Genomic DNA, 8,496 nt, shown 5'->3' on the forward strand with positions numbered 1-8,496 from the left:
GCCATGGTCATACCCAGGGGTTTATACTCCACTGTGAATTCTTAGCCCAGGGGAACACAGTACACTCCCATTTAGAGGCCGTGTAGCCAGTTCCCCCCGAACCTCATGACCCCACACTGTTGTTGCTTCATCTTTGGGGGCTCCCTCAGGGACTAACCTCAAATACACATAAAAGTTACATAAAGACAGTGTGTGAGTGCCCCACGGGGCACCGAAGCAACAAATGCCTTGGTTCAAATAAGATTCTTCTAGTTTCTTTAGGTGAACACTTAGATCACTGATTTTCCACCTTTCTTTTTTAAAACTCTATGTATTTATGGCTATAAATTTCCATCTATACAGCTGTAGCTGCACCCCACAAATTTTGATATTTCATACATTTTTTGTCATTTCATTCCAACTAGTTTCTAGCTTCCATTGTGACTTCCTCTTTTACCTAAGGGTTATTAAGCATGTTACTTAATTTCCAAACATTAGGGGGTATTCTGCTTATGGTTTGTTATAGATTTCTAGCTTATTTTACTGTGGTCAGAAAACATTTTGGGGAATATTTCAACTCTTTGAAATTGGTTGAGGCTGGCTTCATGGCCCATGATGTGGTCAGTTTTTTTTTTTTTTTTTTTTTTTGCTTTTATTGCACATGTGCTTGAAAGAATATGCAACTGGCAATTGTTATTTATTTATTTATTTATTTAGGTTGTGGCACATGGGATCTTCGTTGCGGCATGCAGGCTCTTAGTTGCGGTATGCAGGCTTCTTAGTTGTGGCACTCGGACTTCTTAGTTGCGGCATGCGTGTGGGATCTAGTTCCCTGACCAGGGATCGAACCCGGTCCCCCTGCATTGGGAATGCAGAGTCTTACCCACTGGACCACCAGGGAAGTCCCACAACTGGCAATTGTTGAATACAGTATTCTATATATGTCTGTGATGTCAAATTGGTTAATTTATTATTGAGATCTTTTGTATCTTGACTTAGTTTTCTTCTTGTTCTATTAATTTGATAGAGAGTTGTTTTAATACCTCCCACTGATTGTGGATTTTTCTATTTCTCCTTGCAGTTTTATCCATTTTTACCCTTCTTTTTAAAAAATAAGCTATTTTACTATTTTGAAGTCTCATAATGGGAGCATACAAATTTCTAATTGTATCTCTTGTTGGTAACATTATCCTTTCATCTTTATGAATTGATCAATTTTATTAAAAAAAATTTTGAAAATTTCCCCCCTAATATTAGTATAGCTATATCAGCTTTTTTTTTTTTTTTTGGTTAGTGGTTGCACAATATAACTTCTTCCATTCTTTTACTTGCAAATTTTCTAGATCTTAAGTGTGCTATTTGTACTTTGTAAACATATAATTTTCAATATCATCTAACACTTTAATCTTTTGATTAGACCATTTAGTCTATTACATTTAATGTCATCACTGACACCAGTGCCCTTATATCTACCTTCTTTTGTGCTGTTTGTGATCTGTAATTTTTTTTCTCTTCTTTCTTGCCTTCCTTTGGATTGGGTGCTTTTTTTTCCATTCCATCTTAGCCCTATGTTAGTTTTGAAGCTACATACTACTTTTCTGTTATTTTAATTAGTATTCAAGACATTTCAACACACACTCCTAATTTACCAAAATCTATTATTCTTCTTAAAGTGACCTTCTTTCCAACAATGCAAACCCTTAGAATAGTGGTCTCAAGTTCTATGTGTGAAAGATAAATTTTTAAAATTCTCATTTCATCATGGACTAATAAAATATAAAGGAATTAATAGAAAAATAAGCAAAAAAGCAAAAAGATGTACAAAATACAAGCTTAATTTTAAAATAATTTTGAGGTATAATTATGTACAATAAACCACATATACTTAGGTGTACAATTTGACAAGTTTTGAAATATATACAAATGGGAAATTATCACCACAATCAAGATAGTGAATATACCCATCACCCCCAGTAGTTTCTTCCCACCCCTTTGTAATCTCCCTCCCCTTCATTCCTATCTCCAAGCAACCACTGATCTTCTTTGTATCACTACAGATTAGTTTTCATTTTCTAGAATTTCATAAAAATAGAATTAAACAGTATTTACTCTCTCTTGCTGCTTCCAGTCAGTATAATTATTTTTTACATTCATACATGTTATTGCATACATCAATAGTTCATTCCCTTTTATTACTGAGTAGTATTCCATCGTATGAATACATTACTGTTTGTTTATCCATTCAGGAGTTGATGGATATTTGGGTTGTTTCTAACAAAGATCTATGATCATTTGTGTATAGGTCTTTGTATGGTGTGTGTATTCCTTTAAGCAAAACACCTAGGAGTAGAATGGCTGGATCATATGAGAGGTGTATGTTTAACTTTTTAACCAGCAGCATATGAGACTTCCTGTTCATCTACACTGTCACCAACATTTGATATGGTCAATCTTTTAAATTTTAGCCATTCTAAAAGATATCTAGTAGAGATCTCATTGTAGTTTTAATTTGCATTTCCTTACTGAATAATGATGTTGAGCATCTGTTCATATCCTTACTTGCCATAGGTAGATAAATCACTCGATCAACAAATAGATGTAGATTGATCAATAGATAGATAGATGATAGATAGAGAGATATAGATTGATCAATTTTCTTTAGTGAGGTGTATGTCAAATCTTGCCAAATTTTCATTGGGTTATTTGTTTTCTTATTTAGTTTGGAGAGTTCTTTATATATTATAAATACAAGTAATTTATCAGATGCATGCTTTGCAAATTTTCTACCAGTTTGTGGCTTATCTCTTCATTCTCTTAACAATGTATTTTGAGGAGCATAAGTTTTTAATAAAGTTCACCTTATCAATTTGTTCTTTCATGGACTGTACTTTTCATGCTGTATCTAAGAAATCTTTGGCTAACCTAAGGCCACAGAGATTTTCTTATATGTTTTTCTCTATAAGTTTTATATTCTTCGATTTTGTATCTATATCTATGATATATTTTGAGTTAATTTTTGTATATTAAGTGAAGGATCCAAGTTCACCTTTTTGCATATGGATATCCAAATGTTGCAGCACTGTTTTTTGAAAAGATTATCCTTTCTCCACCAAATTACCAAAGGTCATGAAAATTTCCTCTTACTTTTTTCCCTAAAAATTGAATAGTTTTTGCTCTCACATTTAGGGCTATTCTCCATTTGATTTAGTATTTGAATGTGGTGTGACATTAGGATCTAAACTCATCTTTTTTGCATGTGGATATCCACCTGGCTGTATCATTTGTTAAAAGACTGCCTTTTCCCTGTAGTCCCTGTTAAAAGACTATCTTTTCCTTGGCGCATTTTCCAAAATCAGGTTTTTCTCTAACTTCTGTTCCATTGATCTATATGTCTTTCCTTACACTAGTACTACACTGTCTTGAGTATTATGGATTTTAGTAAGTTTTGAAATCAGAAAGTGTAACTCCTTTAACTTTGTTCTTCTTTTTCAGAATTGTTTTGGCTCTTCTGGGTCCTTTGTATGTATTTCCACATAAATTTTTTTTTTTTTTTTTTTTGCAGTACGCAGGCCTCTCCTGTTGCGGAGCACAGGCTCCAGCCGCGCAGGCTCAGCGGCCATGGCTCATGGGCCTAGCCGCTCCGCGGCATGTGGGATCTTCCCGGACCGGGGCATGAACCCGTGTCCCCTGCATCGGCAGGCGGACTCTCAACCACTGCACCACCAGGGAAGCCCTCCACATAAATTTTTAAATCACCTTATCAATTTTTTCAGAAAGGCCTCCTGGAATTTGAGAGGATTACACTGAATCTATTGATCAATTTGGGAAAATTTGACATCTTGACAGTATTGTGCCCTCCAATCCATGAACACAGAATATCTATTTAGATTTTCTATAATTTCTCTCAGCAACATTTTTTAGTTTTTGATACACAAGTCTTGCACCTTTTTTGTTAAATTTATTTCTAAGCATTTTATTCTCTCGATGCTATTGTAAGTAGAAATATGTTTTCTTAATTTTATTTTCAGATTGTTCATTACTAGTATATATAAGTACAATAGTTTTTTGTTATTCTAATTTTGGGTTCTCCAACTTGCTGAACATGTTAATTAGTTTTGTTTTTGTTTTGGTTTTGGTGTGGATTCTTTAGTATTTTCTACATACAGGATCATGCTGTCTATGAATATAGTTTTACGTCTTCTTGTTCCATCTAGACTTCTTTTTTTCATCGTTGGACTGGCTAGAACTTCCAAACAATGTTGAATAGAAGTGGCAAGAATGAGTATCCTTGTCTTGTTCTTGATCTCATGGGAAAAGTATACAGTTTTTCACCATGAAGTATGATGCTAGCTGTGGGCTTTTTGTAGATACACTTCTTTAGATGAAGGAAGATACCTTCTAGTCCTAGTTCACTGAGAGTGTTTATCATGAGTGGTATCGGATTTTGTCAAATACTTTTTCTGCATCTATTTAGATGATCATGTGGCTTTTGTCTTTTATCCTTTTGTCATTGTATTAACTGATTTTCAAATGTTAAATCAACCTTGCATTCCAGATCTACATCCAATTTGGTCGTGGTCTGTAATTCTTTTTCTCTATTCCTGAATTTGGTTTCTTAGTATTTTTTGTTGAGGGTGATTGTATCTATATCCCATAGTTTTCTCATCATGTCTGGCTTTGGTATCAGAGAATGCTGGCCACATAGAATGTGTTGGGAAGTGTTCCCTCCTATTCTATTTTCTAGAAGAGTTTGTGAAGAATTGATATTATTTCTTTTATTTTTATATTTGATAGGATTAATGAGTAAAGACATCTGGCTTGAGCTTTTTCTTATACCAAGATTTTAAATTACAAATAAGTTTCTTTACATATTATAGGTCGATTTCTTCTTGGATCAGTTTTGGTAGTTTGTGTCTTTCTAGGAATTTGTCCATTTCATCTAAATTATATAATTTGTTGGCATACATAGTATTCCATATAATCCATCCATAGTATTCCATTCATAGTATTCCCTTGTAATCTTTTTGTTTGTTTTAGAGTCAGTAATGACATCCTCTTTTTTACTCCTTATTTTGGCAATTTGTATTCTTTCTTTTTTTCTTGGTTAGTCTAGTTCAAGCTTTTTCAATTTTGTTGGTCTTATCAAAGAACCAATCTTTGGTTTCACTGATTTTTCTCTCTTGCTTTTCTATTTTCAGTTTTCATCTAATCTATTTCCTTTTTTCTCCTTGCTTGAGATTAGTTTGCTCTTCTGGTTTCTTTTTTTTTTTTAGTCCAGCATTTTCATTTTTTAAACTTTATTTTCATAGAACATATTTTCACATTAGAAAGTCCCACAGTGGAAAAATAATAATTTATTACCAATAGTTTTATATTTGTGGACAGGTTATTTTAGGACAAATAAACACACTTGAGGATCAGGTCTTAGTTTAGAATCTACAATATTTTGACACATCAGCAAGGGGGACCTCTTCCCTAAATGGGACTTATCTATATTTAGAACCTCTCCACACTCTTCTTCCTATGATTTAGAAATTAGTAATGTGAGATATCAGCACTTCCCAATTTTAAAGTTTCCCCAGGACATGTAACTATCAGTAGCTGGTACCAACTGAACAGAGGAGGAAGTTTTCAAAAATTAAACACTGTTTAATTTTCTGCGAAGTCTTTACTTATGAATTAACAGTCTTTCCCTTATTCATCATTCTCAAGACAAATATAGAAGCTTGATCATGTATTGATGGTAAGAAAGCTGAATTTACTCTAAGAGGTTGATAAATTAAAAGGCCAAAGCTCATATATAATGTTAAATTATACTGTGAGTCTTGTGAGAAGCTGGGAGACAACCCCATTAACGCATTGGAACGCGGAACTCAGTCTCACAATTCCTCAGATACAAGTCCTCGCAAACCTTGCCCTCAAAGATTAACCTCTGAAAATAACCATGTGATTAGGATAAAGGTTTGTCTCACCAATGGCTTATATGTTATTTCTTCTTTATTGTCAGTGGAATGGAATGGCAGAGCAGAGGCAAAGAGGTGTACAACCAGTTCTTAAGATATTAAGTCATAAAGTCCAGGGCTTCCACAGCATGACAACAGCTTTCAGATGCCCACATCATGATAGCTGAAATAACAAGGCACAGCAAAGTTTAGAGCTGAGCATCTGAAAGGCCTGCCTTGGTAGCCTTCTGCGATGTACCACACAGACAAAGTCAGTAACAACTTGTCCAAGGCCCCAGTGACTATGTAGAATATGGGCTGAAGCCAGGAGTCCATCGCAGAGCCAGGATTCAAATACACAGCTGGAAGCAGGCCCAGGAGCAAACACTGACAACCTTCTCACCAGTCCAGGGTAGAGATGCAGCTTTGGAACCAGGATGGTGGCTGGGTAACAAGTGAATGTGCTGTGCTCCACAACATTCTGGGGTGGGTTGGTCCTGGAGAAATGCTGAGACATGAGCAGGTATGACCACTGGGTTTGAAGGAAGAGACTTCAGTCTCCTTGGGCATCATAGAGGACACTCAGCCTCCAGAGAACCATCGTTTTGCTCCCAAGGCCTCAAGGTCATCCAGTAACCTAGAAGCAGTTATCTTCTGCTGGTTTCTTAACATGAAAGCTTACATTTGTTTATATTATTGATTTGAGACCCTTCTTGTTTTCTAATATAGCCATTTACAGTTATAAAATTTCTCTCATGAACTATGTTAGCTGCATTCCATAAATTTTGATATGTCATGTTTTCATTGCATTCAGTTCAAATATTTTAAAAGTTCACTTGTGATTTCTTTGGTCCGCGGATTATTTAAAAGTGCGTTTAAAATTTTCCAAATATTTGGGTATCTCCCAATTTTTTAATTCTGTTGATTCTAATTTAATTTCACTGTGGTTAAAAAAAGAACATACTTTGTATTATTTCAATCCTTTTAAATGTATTGAGACTTTTTTATGGCCTTGTATATGGTTTACCCATAGTTCATGTGTGTCTGAAAATAATGTGTTTTCTGCTATTATTGGGTAGAGTGTTCTGTTGATGTCAGGTCAAGTTGGTTGATAATGTTGTTTAAGTTTTCCAGTGGCCATGGTTCATCTCTCTGAATTCTAATCCTCTCCCTGATGTTGGCTAAGAATTTCTAAATATGCTTTTAGCTATTTGATGCTTTCAAGAGTTTTGTTTTCCTTGTTCAGTCTTTTTAGTTGCTTTTAACAGGATCTTTGGCCTGAATTATCTAATCTGACAATTCTGGAATCCCATTATCAATTTTTAAGACAGGGTTGTCTATTTTTATCTGTTGGAATTAGGCTAGGTACCATTTCTAATAACATTAGGCAAACTTTTGTTTGTTTGTTTGTTTGCGGTAAGCGGGCCTCTCACTGTTGTGGCCTCTCCCCTTGCGGAGCACAGGCTCCGGACGCGCAGGCTCAGCGGCCATGGCTCATGGGCCCAGCCTCTCCACGGCATGTGGGATCTTCCCGGACCGGGGCACGAACCCCTGTCCCCTGAATCGGCAAGCGGACTCTCAACCACTGCGCCACCAGGGAAGGCCTAGGCAGATTTTAACACAAAGTTTTACTGGTAAAAGAGAAGAGAACTCAAAGCCTTTAAATTCTTACCAAAGTGCCCAAATATAAAATTCTTTCTCTATTCCTAAATCAATTTAAACTAAAATTTTTATATATAAAGAATTATAATTCTATGGAGATAGTTGGCTTCCTACTATTGTTTCAAAAAACATTACTGGATAAAGAAAGGTCATCATATAAATATCATAAAAATGTAAAATTTCAATTAACCAGGTTAATACAGCAAAAGTTGTCATAACTTCAAGGAGAAATTGACAAAGCCTCCATCCGAAGGAGAACATTGAACATATCTCAGTATTTAATAGATCAGTAGTGAAAAGAAAACAATAATATATAGAATATTTGAATAATACAATATACTAGCTTGATCTTAGTAACACACATATATCTCTGTTCCCCCAACAATTGAACAACTCACATTCTTTTCAAATACTATGACATATTTATGAAAATTGATGATATATAGGGCCATTAAGGAAGAATAAGAAATTGAATAGATTTAGTAATTAATCTAACCTAACTACAGGTAATTAAATTAGAAATCAACATCTAAAAATTAATTTAAAACATACATTTGAAATGCAAAAACTCACACTTCTAAATAACTCACAGTTCGAAAATCATATTGAAAATTAGGAAATACTTATAATTGAATACCTCTTACCGAAACTTGTGAAATGCAGTCAAGGAAGTGCTTGGAGGTTCTTATGGTCTTAAATACAAAAATTAGAAAAGAAAAAATTTGAAAATAAACTAATGAACTATGTAACAGAGTAAACCCAAAGAAAGTAGAAGGAAATAAATAACCAATATTATTTATAAGGATAGAATTTAATTAATAGAAAAAATTTTAAAAGATCAACAAAGCCAAAAGTTCATTTAATATTTACCAACTCTGGTAATAATGATCAAGGATCAAAGCCAGGATGTACA

At 34.5% G+C, this 8,496-nt stretch overlaps 1 pseudogene across 1 annotated transcript; it reads right to left on the bottom strand.

Annotated features, from left to right (window-relative positions):
• Positions 1-6,045: 6,045 nt before the first annotated feature.
• Positions 6,046-6,768, bottom strand: LOC309804391 (succinate dehydrogenase [ubiquinone] cytochrome b small subunit, mitochondrial-like; annotated as a pseudogene). The gene has a single exon. The product of its transcript is annotated as a succinate dehydrogenase [ubiquinone] cytochrome b small subunit, mitochondrial-like (transcript).
• Positions 6,769-8,496: the final 1,728 nt, after the last annotated feature.

This window comes from Mesoplodon mirus, assembly GCF_964341445.2.
Source record: "Mesoplodon mirus genome assembly, chromosome: 5".
Classification (NCBI taxonomy): Eukaryota; Metazoa; Chordata; class Mammalia; order Artiodactyla; family Ziphiidae; genus Mesoplodon; species Mesoplodon mirus.